Source organism: Schistocerca nitens, chromosome 3 (genome assembly GCF_023898315.1).
Source record: "Schistocerca nitens isolate TAMUIC-IGC-003100 chromosome 3, iqSchNite1.1, whole genome shotgun sequence".
NCBI lineage: Eukaryota > Metazoa > Arthropoda > Insecta > Orthoptera > Acrididae > Schistocerca > Schistocerca nitens.
The window spans coordinates 283,967,630-283,987,905 of NC_064616.1; the positions used below are offsets into that span (position 1 = coordinate 283,967,630).

The window sequence follows — 20,276 nt, forward strand, 5'->3', positions numbered from 1 at the left end:
CAGAAAGGCCCGTACAGGACCTGAAACATGCGGTCGTGCATTATCCTGCTGAAATGTAGTGTTTCGCAGGGATCGAATGAAGGGGAGAGCCACGGGTCGTAACACATCTGAAATGTAACGTCCACTGTTCAAAGTGCCGTCAATGCGAACAAGAGGTGACCGAGACGTGTAACCAATGGCACCCTATACCATCACGCCGAGTGATACGCCAGTATGGCGATGACGAAGACGTGCTTCCAATGTGCGTTCACCGCGATGACGCCAAACACGGATGCGGCCATCATGATGCTGTAAACAGAACCTGGATTCATCCGAAAAAATGACGTTTTGCCATTCGTGCACCCAGGTTCGTCGTTGAGTACACCATCGCAGGCGCTCCTGTCTGTGATGCAGCGTCAAGGGTAACTGCAGCCATGGTCTCTTAGCTGACAGTCCATGCTGCTCTGCAAACGTCGAACTGTTCGTGCAGATGGTTGTTGTCTTGCGAACGTCCCCATCTGTTGACTCAGGGATCGAGACGTGGCTGCACGATCCGTTACAGCCATGCGGATAAGATGCCTGTCATCTCGAGTGCTAATGATACGAGGCTGTTGGGATCCAGCACTGCATTCCGTATTACCCTCCTGAACCCACCGATTCCATATTCTGCGAACAGTCATTGGATCTCTACAACGCGAGCAGCAATGTCGCGATACGATAAACCGCAACCGCAATCGCGATAGGCTACAATCCGACCTTTATCAAAGTCGGAAACGTGATGGTACGCATTTCTCCTCCTTACACGAGGCAGCACAACAACGTTTTACCAGGCAACGCCGGTCAACTGCTGTTTTTGTATGAGAAATCGGTTGGAAACTTTCCTCATGTCAGCACGTTGTAGGTGTCGCCACCGGCGCCAACCTTGTGTGAATGCTCTGAAAAGCTAATCATTTGCATATGACAGCATCTTCTTCCTGACGGTTAAATTTCGCGTCTGTAGCACGTCATCTTCGTGGTGTAGCAGTTATAATGGCCAGTAATGTACTAGCGTGTGGCGTGCAGTCCACGAACAATTACAGCCATATCACCCACAACTAATCCATGCAATGGTTGTGACTGACGTTGCACCAAGGGTCGTATTATACCAGAAGTTGCTCAAACAGTGGGTTTTTCGAACAGCAGGAATAGCCATGTGTGGGATGAGGGAAACCCTCACGCTGTAGTAGTCACACCTTAAAGTACGTTTTGCTGTGAATATCCGGGCCGGCATTGTATGCGACAATTTCATTGGCTTATCTTCCATCTGGCCGTCTGAATGACCACTTGTACTTCAGGTTCGTGCAAAGAGTTCTTCCTGTGTTATTGGAGAACGTACCTTTGGCTGTTCCTGAGAGGATTTGAATACAAAATGGTGCACCGTTTCGCTTCAGTTTGGATGTCCGCAACCATCTCAATGCTGTATTTCGTAGTCGCTGGATTGAAAGGAGAGGTCCTATTCCATTGCCTTAGGGATCAACTGACCTGAATCCCCTTGGCTATTTCCTATGAGGATATCTAAAGTCACTTGTGCCCGCCTGATTAGCTGAGTGGTAACGTGCTTGCCTATCATGCAGCGGGCCTGGATTCGATTGCCGGCAGGGTTGGAGATTTTCTTCGTCCCTAGACTAGGTGTTGCCCTCATCACAGACACGCAAGTCGCCCAATGTGGCGTCACCTAAAATAAGACATGCACTCGGCGGCCGAACTTCCCGGATGGGGCCTCCCGGCCAATAATGCCACACGATCATTTCGTTTTTAAAGTCACTTGTGTATGAGACCCCACTGAATTCGGAGATGGAATTAGCTGCCAGAATTGTAGCTGCCTGTGATGTGATTCGAAACACACCAGAGATATTTATCATGGTGCGTCAGAATCTCGTTCCTCGATGTCATGCTTGCATTGAGGTTGATGGCAGTCAGTTTCATAGTTTGTAAGACGGTACAGATGGTACGTTCATTGTGTCAGTTATGGTATTTGCTGTTAAGTGTAACTAATGTAAGTAAAAATGTGCACAGTAATGTAATTTTATTCCTATTATCTCTTTAAGTTGGCTTCCCCTACTTCAGGTTCCCTGCCTTTAATTGTTCAGTGGAGGATCCTCTAGGTACTGTTAAATTTTTGCACGCTCTTACGGAAATACCATGTATATAAACGATTTGGGAGACAATCTGAGCAGATCTTTTCGATTTTTTTGCGGATGATCTTTATCATCTAGTAAAGACGTCACAAAATAGAAACGAATTGCAGTATGAGTTATACATTTCCAACGAGCGAAATCGGCAAGTGGCCTTAACAATAAAGTGAGGTCATCTACATGAGTATTAAGAAAATTCCGATAAATTTGGATTAAATAATAAATAAAACAAATGTTGTAGATCTATACGAAGAAACTTATTGTTTAGTAGTTACAAAAGTGTCTTGTATTTTCTCAGTACTCGAATGGAATACATACATTAGTTAATACAGGTGCGAAGTTAGCACCAAATACGCACTATACATTGGCTTGCAGACTATAACAACATGAACTCTAAATCCATCGACAAACTTCCGGAAGTTACGGGAAAAAAGTGAGCAGCAACTAAAAGATTAATCGTTGAGGAATATTTTAAGTGTTTTGGTATTAGGAACACGTCGTCGCTGCTGGCTCGTTACAGACTAATTGCGTTTCGTTTAATTTCTTGTCCACATTGACATTTGTATCAGTGTTGCACTGAAAATATCTGCACAGCAGTGTAGATGTAGACTGTATGCGCTGTGTCATGTTAGGAAACACTTTCTCCATTCACCCAGAGTACTTGCTGTTCACTGTACTTTTAAACCTCAAGTCTCCATTCATCGACATGCGCTACCAATGTGTTCCAAAACGCTGCGCATAAAAATGAGGTTTATTCAGAGGCTTCCTCCTCGGGTTATATTGCTGATAGGGTAGTGAGGTGTTTCGGATAGCGTTGCTGGGCAAGGGACCATTTGCATATGCAACAAAAGGATGGTCTTTCAGTAACCATTCTATAGTACACGGTAAATTTTTGAATATTACACATTTCCTCCAGCTCAGCCAAATTCAGCATACCGTTTTCATTTCATTAGATATGTTCTATAATGCACCTCAAAGGGCTTATGGACGATTCCTGAGAATTCGAAAAAAAGGTTTTTTTCGTCGTCAGCAGCCGATATGTAAATAACTAACCGCAGCAAACAGTCAAATTTTAAAGGTATATTCTTTGGGCGTTCTAGAAATGCCATCTTCCCGTTTTCAAGAATCCTTATCCGTTATCGAGAACCACCCCAAAAAATATGATTTTGGGTACGAAAACCAAGCCGCAGATTCGAAGACAGCTCTGCACAGCAAATTGTTGAAATCTTTGCTATATATTCCTAAACGCCCGATGTTGAACGGCCTTGAAAATTTCCTTGATGTATGTATCCGTTTCAGAGATACAGAGGTTGTTACCCTGCTTCTACACGTAAAATACGGGGTGAGGCGAAAACGTAGTTCGTAACGCACAAAGAGATATGCTGTTAAGTGTGTCCGTTACCATCATAAGGGTTCCGCTAACCCCATGATGTAATACTGAAGCACATGAAGAACTTGCAGTATGTGCACGTAAAATCCTGTCTGAGGTGTAAAATTAGTTTCGCGTTATTTCAGTTTCACTTAGGTAAACTATCAAAATTTTATTGACACACAGTTACTTTCACCAAAGTGACATGCCCTGCTGTAGAAAGGGACCAGCGGAAAAAATGGCGAATATGCTTATGTTTAATCCTCTAAGTGAAAAGTGGGGTACCAGCTGCCTCATTCCATCTTCCCCCCTGCGGGTCCGGGGTAAGAATAGACCTGTCGTAAGAGGCGACTAAAAGGAGTTTCAACCGTTTCGGCCTTCCATGTGATGGTCCCCCTTGGGGTTTGACCTCCATTTTTCAAAATTCTACGGAAGTACGAGCCTTTTGGGGAAGGACGCCTTACGTGGTTTCTCACTGGTCCTCAGTGCACTAAGACCTTGGGACTCAGCATTGTAACGGCGTTGTAACCACACCCGCTATTCCTCAAATTGGGCCTAAACGCCTGATGGGTTGCACAAGTTACGCCCATAGTGCGTCCCCATCTGCACCTACGATCATGATGGACTTTCCATGGCACCAGAAATCCAGCACGGTAGCCAGCCCGTTGTGGTGGGATCGTCATGTACCCTCTAGGTTGTAGCCCCCTGACAACACAGGGATCGTACTGCCGATACCTGAGCTGCACCCTCCCCACGTCGGCCAAGGAGTAGATGCCCGTCTCCTTGGGGCATCAGGACTCCCGGCAACGGTCATCCTGCCAGGTGGCCCTTGCTGAGGCTGGGTGGCGCCCGTGGGGAGAGCCCCTGGTCGGAGTGGGTGGTATCGGGGCGGAAGTTTCGCAGATGAAACGTCAACATGTATCAGGTCGCTCTGCGGCCGAGTCTTTTAAAAAGAAAGGTACTGTCTCTGGTTCTGGTTCTCCTGCCCTTTCCCCCTTGGCCACTCCATGGGAGGAAGGACAGGCCCGCCGGCTTGGGGCGAAGTACTTCCCCCGCTATTTAGTCTGTTCTCGGACCGATGGGGGGACGTTCGCCACCTCCAAGCCCGTGTTCTTTGTCCAGCACATCGAGGAGATCTTCGGGGAAATCGAGGCTCTCAGTAAAATGCGTTTGGGGTCCGTTCTTATAAAGACAACCTCCGCCACACAGTCGGCGGCGCTCCAGGCTTGCGACCGACTAGGGGACATCCCAGTGTCCATTGTCCCGCATCTGGCACTGAATAGGATGCAGGGGGTTATTTTTCATCGGGACCTCCTGCTGCAATCTGATGAGGAGCTCAAGGCCAACCTGGAGCGCCGAGGCGTGCATTTCGTCCGGCGAGTCCAGCGCGGCCCCAAAGACCGTCGCATCGACACCGGGGCCTTTATCCTCGCCTTCGAGGGGACGTTCTCCCGGAGAAGGTAAAGGTGATGTGCTACCGGTGCGACGTGCGACCTTACGTCCCGCCTCCTATGCGCTGCTTTCAGTGTTTGCGCTTTGGGCACATGTCGTCACGGTGTGAGGCTGAGCCCCTTTGTGGCGAATGTGGACGTCCTCTTCGTGAGGAACATACATGCACCCCACCACCTCGGTGCGTCAATTGTCCTAGCATCCACTCGCCTAGATCTTAAGACTGCCCCGCGTATCAGAAGGAGAAGACGATTCAAGAACTCAAAACTTTGGATCATCTCTCTTATTCTGAGGCCAGGAAGAAGTATGACCGCCTCCATCCCGTGATGTTGAAAACTTCGTTTGCCTCAGTCGTGTCCACTCCTTCCACAGTATCCTCACCCCTATCCTGTCCCCCCTTCACCTCCTCACCCCATCTGGGGTCTATGCCTCCGCCTCCCAAATCGCTCCCTTCCAAATCCTCCTCCCTCGCAGCCCCTGCCCCGTCTGCCCCAGGGGCCACCCTCCCTCCTCCTCCCCCTCCGCCACCTGAGAAGCGATCCTCTTCTCAGGCGTCCATCGGGGAAACGTTCCGGACCCCGGCTTCCGAAGTCCGGCCTTCCAAAACGGACCCCGCGCGTGAGGACCTTCTTCGGGTCCAGCCCACCATCCCCGTGCCTCATCGGACTTCCCAGAAGGCCTCCAAGAAGAAGTCTTTATCCCCCTTTCCACCCCGGCGCCTTTCGTCTGACGCTCCATCCGTGAGTCGCTGCTCCCGGCCGTCCTCAGTTTCGCCGGGACGCTCTGCTGCCAGGTGCTCAGCTGGCCTCTCGTCGGCGAATGATGCTGCCCCTCCTACGCAACCCGGGACAGCGGCCGCAGCTGGCGACGACTCGATGGAACAGGATCCGCCTCCCGCCGGTTGTAGCGTTGTTCCCTCGAAACCTGGCCCTCCGCGGCCGTCGAGGTGACCAGCTCTTCACCCGTTTCGTTCCCCCTTTTTTCTGACTAGCGATGGCTTTGTTACATTGGAACATAAGAGGTATTCGATCTAATCGGGAGGAATTAAAACTGCTCCTCCGCCTGCACTGTCCGCTCGTCCTTGGTCTCCAGGAAACCAAGTTGCGCCCAACTGACCGTATTGCTTTTACCCACTATACCACGGAGCGGTCTGACCTCACCCCTGTGGACGGTATTCCAGCTCATGGTGGGGTCATGCTGCTCGTTCGGGACGATGTCTATTACCATCCCATCCCATCCCACTGACCACCCCACTCCAGGCAATAGCTGTCTGTATTACTCTTTCTGCCTTCACTTTTTCCGTTTGTACCGTCTACACTCCATCGTCATCCGCAGTTAGTCGGGCTGACATGATGCACCTGGTTGTTCAGCTTCCTCCGCAGTTTTTATTGTTTGGTGACGTCAATACCCATCATCCCCTTTGGGGCTCTCCTGCATCCTGTCAGGGAGGCTCCCTCTTGGCGGATGTCTTCAACCATCTCAATCTTGTCTGCCTCAATACTGGCGCCCCGACTTTCCTCTCGGACTCTACTCATACCTACTCCCACTTGGACCTCTCGATCTGTTCTACCACTCTTGCCCGTCGGTTCGAGTGGTATGTCCTTTCTGACACCTATTCGAGCGACCACTTCCCCTGTGTCGTTCGTCTCCTGCATCACACCCCATCCCCATGTCCTTCGAGCTGGAACATACCGAAAGCTGACTGGGGACTTTACTCCTCCCTGGCGACCTTTCCGGACCACGATTTTCTCAGTTGTGACAGTCAGGTCGAATACCTCACGGCTGTTATCATCAATGCTGCCGAACGTTCCATTCGTCGTACTACCTCTTCTTCACGTCGCGTTTCCGTCCCCTGGTGGAATGAGGCTTGTAGAGACGCTATCCGTGCTCGACGACGTGCTTTACGCACCTTTCGCCGCCATCCTACGTTGGCGAATTGTATTGGATACAAACGACTCCGAGCGCAATGCCGTAGAGTCATCAAAGACAGCAAAAAAGCTTGTTGGGCCTCTTTCACCAGCTCCTTTAACAGTTTTACTCCCTCTTCTGTCGTCTGGGGTGGCCTGCGCCGGCTGTCTCGCACTAAGGCCCACTCCTCGGTACCTGGCCTGACTTCAGGTAATGAGGTCCTTGTTGATCCTGTGGCTGTCTCCAACTCCTTCGGCCGCTTTTTCGCATAGGTTTCAAGCTCCGCCCATTACCACCCTGCCTTCCTTCCCAGGAAAGAGGCAGAAGAGGCTCGGCGACCTTCCTTCCACTCGCTGAATCTGGAAAATTACTATGCGGGAACTCGAACGTGCACTTGCACTGTCCCGGTCCTCTGCTCCGGGGCCCGATGCCATTCACGTTCAGATGCTGGCCCACCTTTCTCCAGCAGGCAAAAGCTTCCTTCTTCGTACCTACAATATCGTCTGGACCGAAGGTCAAGTCCCCATGCATTGCCGTGACGCCGTCGTTGTTCCTATACCCAAACCCGGGAAGGATAGACACCTTTCTTCTAGTTACCGCCCCATTTCTTACAAGCTGTGTCTGTAAGGTGATGGAGTGCATGGTTAACGCTCGGTTAGTTTGGATTCTTGAATCTCGACGGCTACTTACCAATGTTCAATGCGGCTTTCGTCGCCGCCGCTCCGCTGTTGACCACCTTGTGACCTTGTCGACATTCATCATGAACAACTTTTTGCGAAAGCGCCAATCGGTAGCAGTGTTCTTCGATTTGGAGAAGGCTTATGATACCTGTTGGAGAGGAGGTATCCTCCGCACTATGCACAGGTGGGGTCTACGCGGTCACCTGCCCCTTTTTATTGATTCCTTTTTAACAGATCGAAAGTTTAGGGTACGTGTGGGTTCCGTATTGTCCGACGTCTTCCTCCAGGAGAACGGAGTGCCTCAGGGCTCCGTCTTGAGCGTAGCCCTTTTTGCCATAGCGATCAGTCCAATTCTGGATTGCATTCCACCTAATATCTCAGGCTCTCTTTTTGTCGATGACTTCGCGATCTACTGCAGTGCACAGAGAACATGCCTCCTGGAGCGCTGCCTTCAGCGTTGTCTAGACAGCCTATACTCATGGAGTGTGGCAAATGGCTTACGGTTCTCTGAAGAGAAGACGGTTTGCATCAACTTTTGGCGATATAAAGCGTTCCTTCCGCCATCCTTACATCTCGGTCCCGTTGTTCTCCCATCGTGGAAACAACTAAGTTTCTAGGGCTCACACTGGACAGGAAACTTTGTTGATCTCCGCACGTCTCTTATTTGGCTGCCCGTTGTACACGTTCCCTTAATGTCTTCAGAGTTCTTAGTGGTTCATCTTGGGGAGCGGATCGCACTGTCCTGCTTCGCTTGTATCGGTCCATAGTCCGATCAAAGCTGGATTATGGGAGCCTCGTCTGCTCGGCCATCCCTCTTACGCTGTCTCAACTCCATCCACTATAGGGGGTTACGTCTTGCGACCGGAGCATTCTACACTAGTTCCGTCGAGAGTCTTTATGTTGAAGCTGCCGAATTACCAATGACCTACCGGCGCGACGTACTGCTTTGTCGGTATGCCTGCCGGCTGTTGTCAATGCCCGACCACCCCTCTTATCAGTCTTCCTTCGCCGATTCTCTCGACCGTCAGTATGGGTTGTATGTGTCTGCCCTGCTGCCCCCTGGGGTCCGCTTTCGTCGCCTGCTTCGACAATTTGATTTTGCCCTCCCTACCACCTTCAGAGAGGGTGAGAGCCCGACACCACCGTGGCTCCAGGCTCCGGTTCATATTTATCTCGACCTCAGCTCGCTCCCGAAGGAGGGTAATCCGGCTGCAGTGTATTGCTCACGGTTTGTCGAACTTCGTGCGCGACTTGCCAGTCACACCTTTATTTACACTGATGGCTCCAAAACTGACGATGGTGTCGGCTGTGCCTTTGTCGTCGGGGCCGTCACCTTTAAATACCGGCTCCTCGACCAGTGTTCCAGCTTTACGGCCGAGCTTTTTGCTCTCCATCAGGCCGTTCAGTATGCCCGCCGCCACCGCCATTCATCGTATGTACTCTGCTCTGATTCACTCATTGCTCTTCAGAGCCTTGGAGCTCCATATCCGGTTCATGCCTTGGTGCAACGGATCCAGCAGTCCCTCCATTCTTTTGCTCTCCTGTCAGCTTTCTGTGGGTTCCCGGCCATGTAGTAGTGCCTGGGAATGAGGCTGCTGATGCTGCAGCCAAGGCTGCGGTCCTCCTGCCTCGGCCAGCCTCCCATTGTGTTCTGTCATCTGACATTAGTGGGGTTGTTTGTAAGAGGCTTGTGTCTTTGTGGTGGGATACTTGGTCATCACTTCAAGGAAACAAGCTCCGGGCAATAAAACCGTTCCCAACTGCTTGGACACCCTCTTCCCGACCATCTCGGCGAGCAGAGGTCCTTCTGACCAGGTTGCGCGTTGGGCATTGCCGGTTTAGCCACCGCTACCTGCTCTCCGGTGACCCAGCCCCGCAGTGCCCTTGTGGTCATGCATTAACAGTGCGCCATGTTTTATTGTCGTGTCCCCGTTTTAGTCAATCTCGTGTTGTCCTGTCTCTGCCATCTACTTTACAGGATATTTTAGCGGATGACGCTCGAGCAGCTGCTAGTGTTCTTCGTTTCATTACTTTGACTGGCTTGTCCAAAGGCATCTAACTCCTTCACTTATTTTATCTGCATCTTTGTAAGAAGTTTCTGGTGCCCCCCCCCCCCCCTTGAGTTTTACTAGATTCTATGTGCTCTAACAATTGTGACTGGGCGCTAATGACCTCAGTAGTTGAGCGCCCTTAAACCCCAAACAAAAAAAAAATCATTCCATCTTCTTCAGAACATTTAAAAATTTTTCCATCAATCTTATGTGAAAATGTCGGGGCTTTCTTATGATTAGACAGGAAAAGACAATGGCAATGGGAAAGAGGCAGAAAAGCAATAAGTATATACTGGAGGATAGTAGGCTTTGGTATAGAAAAAGCCAAGGAGACAGTAGCAATGTGAGATAAAGAGGGACACAGTAGCAGTAGAACAAGACAGGGAAGGAGACAGTGTCAGTGGGACAGGAATAAAAAGGAAAAAGTGGAAGTGGCCTAGAGCCCAGTGATGATGAGTATTGACAATGACAACGAGGAAGAGAGATAGTGAGAAGAGGCAGCAGCAGGGGGAAGGAATGAATTAGATGGTAGCAGTAAGAGAGACAAAGAGGGAGACAGTGACAGAGGAGGCAGTAGTAGGACAGAATGAAGGAAACTGTGTCTGCGAGACAGAAGACAGAGGCAGTTAGAAAAACACAGAGATAATGACAATGAGTGAGAGAGAATGGGCGAGTGCAATTGGGAGTGGTGGCTATGAGCGACTTAGTGGTGATCTAGTAGGGTGTGGGTGTGTTACAGTTAGAGAAGCTGGCGGGAGTGAAAAGTGAATTGCAAGTTACAAAGAGCGCGAATATGTTGACATACCAAAACTTTTGGGGAAAAGTTTTAAAGGTGCTAAGGTAGTTAGAATGAGACAGCTGGTACCCTATTTTTCATTCTTTCTTCCAAGCAGAAACATATACGCCTTTTCGGTGTTCCGATAACAGCATTTTTCCGCTGATTCAGTACTATTCGACTCCTTGACGGGTTTGCCTTCTCTGGCAGTCTTAATTGTACCTTAACAGTGATAAACAGCATTATGTTGGTTTACTTGGTCAATATGCAGCACGTATTTGGGTTCACTGACGAGCGGAACGACGACGCCATACAGAGCTGTTAACGCAACAACGGTAACCAAACAGCAGTACTTCTGTATCTGTGAATAAGCGCCCTCGAGAAACTGGATCCTTCGGTGTTGGTCCTGCCTGTATGCAACTACACCAGGTCTGGAACAATGTCACGCGCGATTCGTGTCAATCGTGCCGCTAGCAGTCGGCGCGTTGCATGACCTCTGAACACAAGCCGTACAACTGTTTTGAGAATCTTAAGCGACCAGTAATTACACGCGTCTCATCCACAAAAAGTGCAGTCATTGCAACCGCCGCGCGGTTTGAGGCGTCATGTCACGGACTGCGCGGCCCCTCCCGCCGGAGGTTCGAGTCCTCCCTCGTGTGTGTGTGTGTGTGTGTGTGTGTGTGTGTGTGTGTGTGTGTGTGTTTGTTCTTATCATAGGTTGGTTAGTTTAAGTTAAAGTAGTGTGTAAATCTAGGGACCGATGACCTAAGCAGTTTGGTCCCTTAAGCCCGTCTCACACGGAGCAAGGTTCGCCGCAAGTTTGCGAGATGGCGTGCATGCCTGCCGGCTTGCAGGGATAGGAGCCGGCTATCTTCCATGCCGAAGCTCTCCCACGGTGCAAGATCGGTAGCTAGTTGTGTTGTGATCGGCTGCATGTTGTATCGAACGAAGATGGCTGCTTCAGGTACAGATGTTCAGAGAAAACTGGCGTTATTAGCTGTTTCGGTGCTAAACGATGTAGAAATGCATGCTAATGAGAGAAGAATAAAGAAAGAAAGGACGAAAAACTGGATTAAGAGGAGAAACGCTGGAAAAGGTGTGCTCTCCATGCTTCATAAAGAGTTGAGGTTAATTCGCATAACACCTACTTTTGTTTGAAAAGTATCACCATTTCATTACCGTTTGATTTTATAAATATACCGATAATGACTGTTATATAAGACTTCATTTTATAGGATAGAAGATCGTACATCCTTTGCAAATTTTATACGAATGTATGTATTGGTATTTGCAACTCTTTTGAGTGCCTCTGCACGCAAGTGTTTATTATAATAGTTTGCGCTTTTCGCGACGTACACTGTTCTTCCCTATAAGTACATATCAATGCTTCAATCGCTTCCTTGGACCACTGCGGTGCCATTATTAAATAATTATAAGAACTTCCTACCGCACCTCACAACAGCAGAAAAGAGACTATCAACAAAGGCTTCCCGCCCAAGCTTTCCGCATCTGACGTCACAAACGAAACGTCTCATAATTGGCCAACTCAGGTAGCACGCAGAGAACCTTGCAAGAAAAATAGCACCGGACCTATCCTGGAAATCTTACAAGGTTCAGAGCAATGTAGCCCGCTAGCAAACGACGGAGCCCGCAAGGTAGCCGCCGCGCGAGCCAACAAGGAAACTTACAGCGAACCTTGCTCCGTGTGAGACGGGCTTTAGGAATTCACACACATTATACACTGCAACCACCGGATTTCCCATATCCAGTGGAGTTCGCACATTGATTACTACAGTAGTGTGCAGAAAACCACAATTTTCCTGCTTTCGTGTTCATAGCCGAGGACATGCTAAGAGGAGAGGGTATTCATACAATGTAGGCTTTCACGGCCGGTGTTTTCAGTTGAAACTTCCGGGCTGAGAGGCCGTGGTCGATGTATAAAATTTCCACCTGACATTTCGTCTCCATCTGCGGGAGACATCTTCTGAGGTCGTCCGGCTACTGCCACTGAGGCTCCAGCGACTCTCGCATTCATAGAGCGCATAGAGGGCACCACCATTCGTCACGTGATGCCGCCGGTATGCCTATCTTTGGAAGGCGTCATCATTCTCGATTAAGAGTAATAGATTGTCATTCTGCTGGCGCAACGTAGACATCCATATTTTGTCTAACTATAAAACTTCCTCTTTTCTATTAAAACTGTTATGGTGTTTGTGAACCTCTATTGCTTCTCTTTACGTGCGCGCATGATAATGGGATGTTCGTTCTACAACGCTTGTCTCATTAAATTCAATTTTGTGAGTCCCATCTCGAAAAGCATGCTCAGCTACGGCCGATTTTTCGATGTGTCCTAAGCGACAGTTTCTTTTATGTTCGGCTAAGCGGGTGTTTACACTTCTTTTCAAAAATGGTTCAAATGGCTCTGAGCACTATGGGACTCAACTGCTGTGGTCATAAGTCCCTTAGAACTTAGAACTACTTAAACCTAACTAACCTAAGGACATCACACACATCCATGCCCGAGGCAGGATTGGAACCTGCGACCGTAGCAGTCGCACGGTTCCGGACTGCGCGCCTAGAACCGCGAGACCACCGCGGCCGGCTTACACTTCTTTTCGTTGTTCCAATATATACCTGTCCACAACTGCATGGAATTTTGTATACTCCAGGTGTTGCTAGAGGGTGTAGGGCGTCTTTTGCAGTTCTTAAATATTCCTTAATCTTCTTGGTGGGTCTGAAGATTGTTTCGATCCCATACTTGGCCAGAACTTTCCCGATAGTCACTGACCGTATCGGGAAAGTTGTGGACCGGAAGTTTCAACTGAAGAGGAGAGGGTATGCTCAACAGTAGGAAGAGTCGCGTAAGAGTTAACGTAAACCCACACGCACTGGTGTGTCGATCCTGTCAACCCAAGTTCACTACGAATATATGGCGTGATACTTTCAAAGATTATGTAATCGGTTGTAACGTAGTTCACGATAAACTTGACGGTGTCATGTGCGAAATGTTCCTTAATGTATCTCACATTTCCTAGATGATGATCAGCTGAGCATTTGTCAGCTTACGTGGTTTCATCACGCACACTTAGCACTTGATGTTCGGAATCACATTCAAATCAGATGTTCAAATGTGCGTGAATTCGTAAGAGACCAAACTGCTGAGGTCGTCGGTCCCTTGTATTACACACTACTAAAACTAATTTAAACTAGCAGAGGTTGAAAATTCCGCTTCAGTTGTAAATTTCTTTATTTTTCACACGACCGGTTTCGGACGGTTAGAAGCCCATCTTCAGGTGTCCTAGCTGTGCTGTGGTCCCCGAGCGCCTGGTACAAGCGGAACTCGGGTCCACACCACAGCTACGATAACTGAAGATGGGGTTATTAACAGTCCGAAACAGGTCGTGTGAAAATAATTTAAGACTGAAGCGGTATTTTCAACCTCTGTAAAATGCTCAGTTGTGGATATTCTTCCAACAGAGTTGTTTGTAATTTAAACTAACTCAGGCTAAGGACAACAAATGGCTCTGAGCACTATGGGACTCAACTGCTGAGGTCATTAGTCCCCTAGAACTTAGAACTAGTTAAACCTACCTAACCTAAGGACATCACAAACATCCATGCCCGAGGCAGGATTCGAACCTGCGACCGTCGCGGTCTTGCGGTTCCAGACTGCAGCGCCTTTAACCGCACGGCCACTTCGGCCGGCCACTAAGGACAACAAACATACCCATGCCCGAGGGAGGACTCGAACCTCCGGCGGGACGGGCCGCAGAACCACATTGATCTACAGTTTGGAGAATAATGGATTGTTCGCAGTGGTTCTGTTCCATGGCCATCTCGATCACGATACGTGATTACAATGAACTACCTATGGACCTGTTTGTTAGGATTGTTACTGCTGCGGAAATAGTAAGCCGAACTCCTGGAAATTCTTGACAGTGTAAGACAGGGGTTCCTGCGTCGCACTACACTCATGGTGTTAACACATTTTTAATAATACATGTACGGGAATTGTTCTGTATTTGTTACGTGCTGCCATGAACCCTGACAGAACACACTGTGATGATTGTCCTGGTTTTGCATGATGGTTGTTGCATTACTCTGCGTTGCTTGTTTCACATTTTGGTTATTCTATGTTAGAGGCTTCTTCACTGTTAAGGAACTCCCACAAAAACAAAATTCGGATGACAAACCGAATAAATTTTAACTACAATCTTACTCTGTAACGAGCAGCCAGAGAGCATGGATCCCTGTACCAAATTACACTACTGATCGAAAGTATTAGTAGACACTAATATGGTATGTGTTCTTTTGCCTTTTACTACGGCGTGAACTCTGCTCTTTCAATAAGATCTCTTCCCACAGGTGCTCCATTTGGTTCAGGTCGGTACCCGGGGCAGGCCAGTCCGTTGTACAAATGCTATCCACAGATGATTGCCTCACAGATGCTGTTTTGACAGAGTGAATTGTCGTGCAAATAAAATGTCTCTGGATTGTTGCTCTACTGTATGCAGTACACAGTGCTATAAAATATGTTACTCCTTCCGTATTGAGCAATAACGGGACCACATACTAACAACGAAAAAAATCCCCCAACGGTACTACCACCACCGTTCTTCCCTGTTGGTACCACGTGGCAGGAAACGTTCCGGAGCCATTCGCCGAACCCAAACCCTCCCTTCATATTGCCACAGGGTATAGCGCGATTAATCACTCCAAATCACTCGTATCCAGCCATCCACTGCCCAGTAGCGTTCCTCTTTATACCACCTCATGTGTCACTTGGCATTGTCTGCGAAAATTATGAGTAGCTGTTCGACCATTGTATCCCATTCCTTTTAACTCCCTACCTACATCCTTGTGCTAGCTAGACTGCTAGGGTCACTTTGAAGCTGACGAGTGACTCCTCCTGCAGATTTCATTGTTTTTTTTACAACAGTCCTGTTCAATGCTGAACGCTCCCTGTCCATCAGTACATAACGTGTACCTGGTCTTGGTTTGGCTGTGATTGTTTGTTCCTTCACGTTTCCACTTCATAACATCACCAACAGTCGACTTAGGCAGCTTTAGAAGTTTCCAGAATGAGATTTTCACTCTGCAGCGGAGTGTGCGCTGATATGAAACTTCCTGGCAGATTAAAACTGTGTGCGGGATATTCTTTGCTTTTCGTTTTTCTCTTATTGTTCCTTGAACCCTTTTACATGACGATTTGTCGTCATTTTTTGGGTAAAACATTGCAAGACAGGCATAATAATTTATATGTAGGATCGACACATTGATTTAGAGTTCAAATTTGCGTATGTCATGCATTTGTGATGCCATAGGCATACTGTGCATTCTGGTTTGATCTCTTCCTCTAGTTTGCACTTTCTAGGTGGGACAGTATGAGGGAAAAGATCAGCATGATAGATGGAGCAGAAGTGGAAGAAAAACTTTTTACATATACTACAGATTATGCATAAAATTGAAGGAGAAAGAAAAATTGTCATATTATGAGAGAAGCAGAGAGGAAAGTGTGAGTAAACAATATAAATTTTTAAAGGGCACATAGTAAAGGAAATCATTAAAAAAATTGAGTGGTTGGCACTTTCCACTAAGTAATGCTTGTATCTCGAAAATATTGTACAAATAATGAAAAAAGACTTAGTACTACAGGGCATACTTTTGACACTGATTTGGCTGCGAGTATGACAGATGTTTGGTGAGAAGCACTTTATATCTAGGATTTCACTAAGAAACACTTCAGAATACTACACTTCACTTGGGAGGAGAAAACACTTTCTTTTTTGTTACACTTATTCACTATCGCTGCACACGTTCTTCTTGTGGTGAGGTGGCTGGTGGCGGTGTTAAGAGTTACAGGCTTGGGAGGACTCTGGCGATCGCTGTCTGCAGTGGAATTCGCAGTAAGTTTCTGAAGTTCTCGCGGTAGCGCCTGTGCTGCTGGGCCGTCTTGTTCTCCCAGAGGTCCATCAGGAAGGCGAACTCGGAACCTTTGCCTTTCGTGGGCAGTTGGTCTACCAACTGAGCTACCTAAGCACGACTCGCGACCCGTCCTCACAGCTTCAATTGTGCCAGTACCTCGTCTCTTACCTTCCAACCTTCACGGAGGCTCGTCTGCGAACCTTGCAGAACGAGCACTCTTGGAAGAAAGGTCCCGAGTTAGTATCGGTCCAGCACACAGTTTTAATCTGCCAGAAACTTGAAACTTCCAGCTCTAGAAGTGTAGAAATGTCCCTGATAGATTTGTTACTTAGATTATTTCCCGTGACTCGTGCACGTACGAAGTCACTGAGCTCTCTGCTGTTACTGCTTCTGTAGTGACAATACAATATTTCCCACCAAATTTTGTAGCGGCCCAAGGCGCCTTGTCACGGTTCGCGCGGCTCCCACAATCGGAAGTTTGAGTCCTCCCTCGTGTGTGTGTGTGTGTGTTTGTCCTTACCATAAGTTAGATTAAGTAGTTTGTAAGCATAGGGACCGATGACCTCAGCAGTTCGGTCCCATAGGAACTCACCACCACCGTCGCCTAATTTTATACTGGCGGGATCGCCACTAGTGACTTCCAGTATCCAATGCCGCATTACCTGGTAGTGTTCGGACACTTTTCACGAGGCAGTGTTTTTAGAAAATCTCTCTAAACAACTGTGCATATTTGACGCGCAGCTTCTCCGGTTGACAAACCTCTCTGAACAACTTTCGAAATATTGTCGAAGTTAGGACTCAACTTGCGTAATGTGAATCTGCTGTATAGGGTGCTAAACGTGCGACGAAAGCGCTGTCCTTAAACAGTTGCTGGAATTTTTTTCCCCTGCGCGACAGGAAACGGTTATTGTGGAGGCTGACAGATTTGGTAGGAGAGGAGAGGCAAGAAGAGTTGAGGTGCCATCTCCGCTTTCGGCAGGAAGTCGTAAACATCGAGAGCGCAGCAGGGAACACGCTAATCCCCAGCGGACTGCGCCGAGCCGGCAACAGCAACCTGCCAAAGCGGATCCGTGGCAGCTGTTCCGTGATAGCACAGCTGTGGGGGAGCGGCCGTACCCTAGGGCAAACCAAAAAAAAAGCGGCGCGATGTCGAACCTTCAGTGTTTATCGAAAGAGAATGTTTGAGGAAGTATGTATCACTACGTTTGCATGAGGCACACACAACGAGCTTTCGTAATCAGATTTCACAGTACGAAATCTGTATCGTCATGTAAACAATGAAATAGCAAATCTGGAATGAGTTTCCAGTAGCCGTATTTCTTCTTCCACAGTCGATTTTTCCTCCCATGTAAACGAGCAACCGTTGTCGAAACGTGCTTGGGTTGTCAGGTTACACCTTGTTTTTAAAAAAATTTAGACTGTCTGTGGCAGGAGAGACTCCCCGTGCAGTGAAGGGCAAGTAGAAATACTAGACTGAGCATGAAGTTGTCTACCTCAGATTTTTAACCGAAGGGAAACAGCCATTGCACTGAACTAAATCAGAAACAAAAACAGCTGATTTATAAAGGCCATTTGACGAGCACAAACCGATGTTTGACAGACCTAGCAAAACCGCTTCGGGCCGTAGCATGTTCACACGACAGCGAGAAACGGTGTTCGTATTTCGGTTTGTCTCGTGTAAACGTAGCACGTAACTCCTACACCTATCACTGTGTAGAGACAGAGTGGAATTCTCAAGGAGGCACGCCTCCAGGTTCCAGTTGCGCTGAGAGGGGACGACGAGGTGGGAGGAAGGTGGGGGGGGGGAGTGGGGGGTGGGGGGGGAAGAGACAGGGACGGGGCTGTTTCCAGTTCTTTACTGACTCTAATCTCATCTCACCTAGTAATATAGTCTGCCACTTTTAATGGGCCACAAATGTATAAGATTTTAATAATAAAAATGATGAAACGATAATTTGTTCGCATCAGTGCTTAGTACGCCGCATTAGTACAGATTCTAAGAAATTATTGTTCAGGGGGGTACGACGTTTGAAACACATTCGTTCAAGAATGTGAGAAGTACGTGTCGTGCAACTGGTTTAAGAATTATGGTAGCAACACTCATTCAAAAGGACTAAACAAAAATTTTCACGCTATAAAATGCAAGCGCGCGTTCATCATCATTTCACTCAGCATTACGATGATTTGACGGACACGGTAAGCAGCAATTCGCAGCTGTTTGCTGCTGATAGTGGCGCATGGGAAGGTGCCGTTGTTGTGACTGTAGGAGGACATAAGATAACTTGGACAGAATTTACAGCTGGTGTGATGAAAGGCAGTTAGCTCTAAATGTAGATGCAGATGAGTAGAAAGAACACAGTAACATTGGAGTAATGTGCTACAAGACAGTCAGATCGATTAAATAGCTTGACGTAAAGTTGCGAGCGATGTGATATGAAATGGAATGAGCATGTGTAAGGTTTGTAGTGGGGAAGATGACTCGTAGACTTCGGTTTCTGGGGAGAGTTTTAGGAAAGTATGGTTCGTCTGTAAAGGAGACGGCGTATAGAACACTAGTGCGACCGATCTTTGAGTACTGTTAATGTTTGAGATCCTCAAGATAGGATTAAAGGAAGCCATCGAAGCAATTCAGAGGCGTGCTGCTAGATTTTTTATCGGTGGGTTCGGTCAGCACACAGGTATTACGATGATGCTTCGTGAACTCAAATAGAGATCCCTGGAGGGAAGAAGATGCTCTGTTCGTAAGGCACTATTGTGAAAATTTAGAGGACAAGCATTTGAGGCAGACTGCAGAACGATTCTACTGCCGTCAACGTAAAAGTAGCGTAAGGACCAAGAGGACAGAAATTATCGCTCGTACGGTGGCACATACAGTAGTTTCCTCTCGCTCTATTTGCGAGTAAAGCAGGATAGGAAAGCCTAGTATTGGTAAAAGGTACCCTCTGCCGCACACTGTATTGTGGCTTGCGAAGTATGCATGTATGAAGATTTAGACAGTGAGTACAGGTCTGCAGACTACGGCTACACGAGTCTGTTAATGAGAGGGATGCTATGTCTTTCAGTCGTTCGCGCATATGTCCTCGAAGTCAGCTTTTCTTATCTTAACAGAGGGCCTTACCCTTTCTGTCTTACTTTGTATTGTGTACACATGGGTACGCCATACCACCACGCCCGTTGCTGAGCCGATATGACGACGACGAATGGAATCTGGCGACGTTTACTCTCTTCGGAGCCTTCACACACGGGTACGTCCATCGATAAGGTATAAGATACTTCATGGGGAGTGAATCGGAAAATCATCCTCATCCTCCTCCTCCGCTTACACCAATCCATTGTCCGATCAAAAAAGGACTATAGGTGTCTCGTTTACTCATCTGCACGACCGTCTATTGACGTTGAGCGCGCGCGTGCGCTGTTTGTCCGCAAGTCTGTACGCTGCGCCGCTCGCCCTCTGTGGCGAATCTTCATCGATATCAGATTGTCTTCGTATGATAAACGACGCCCGCTACGCAGAGCACGAAGTTTGTCTATGACGGGATTCGATGCAGTATTTAACTGGAAACTGTCGTCTCGGTTAATAAGGGACTCAGTTATATTTTCACTGATTTATTGATAATTGAGCTCCAAAGGTTTGACGTATGGGCTAAAATTTCCGTTCGGTTGTATTTCGTCTAATGACCAGTGGAAATACAATGGTTGACGATGGTGGACTCATTGGCTTGGAGGAAGTGAGTATGCTGCTAATGTTCTACGATGCTTTCCTGCACTGGGCGCGTCGTTTGCCCTAAGTAAGATGTGCCGCTTTCGCACGGAATTCTGTAAACACCTGTCTTGCGCAATCGTAAGTCGTCTTTAATAGATTGCAAAGGCGCCAAAATTTTAGGACGAAAAACTGCTTTTTTTCTTCGTAATATTCTATTTTCGCTGCAAAAATTCCAATACATGGTAAATAAGCAATCGTTCTCC

The 20,276-nt window shown here is 47.8% G+C and overlaps 1 protein-coding gene across 1 annotated transcript in view; it reads left to right on the plus strand.

Moving 5' to 3' along the window:
* LOC126248252 (uncharacterized) overlaps window positions 1-20,276 on the plus strand; it is a 338,750-nt gene that overhangs the window by 114,776 nt on the left and 203,698 nt on the right. The window lies entirely within an intron of this gene.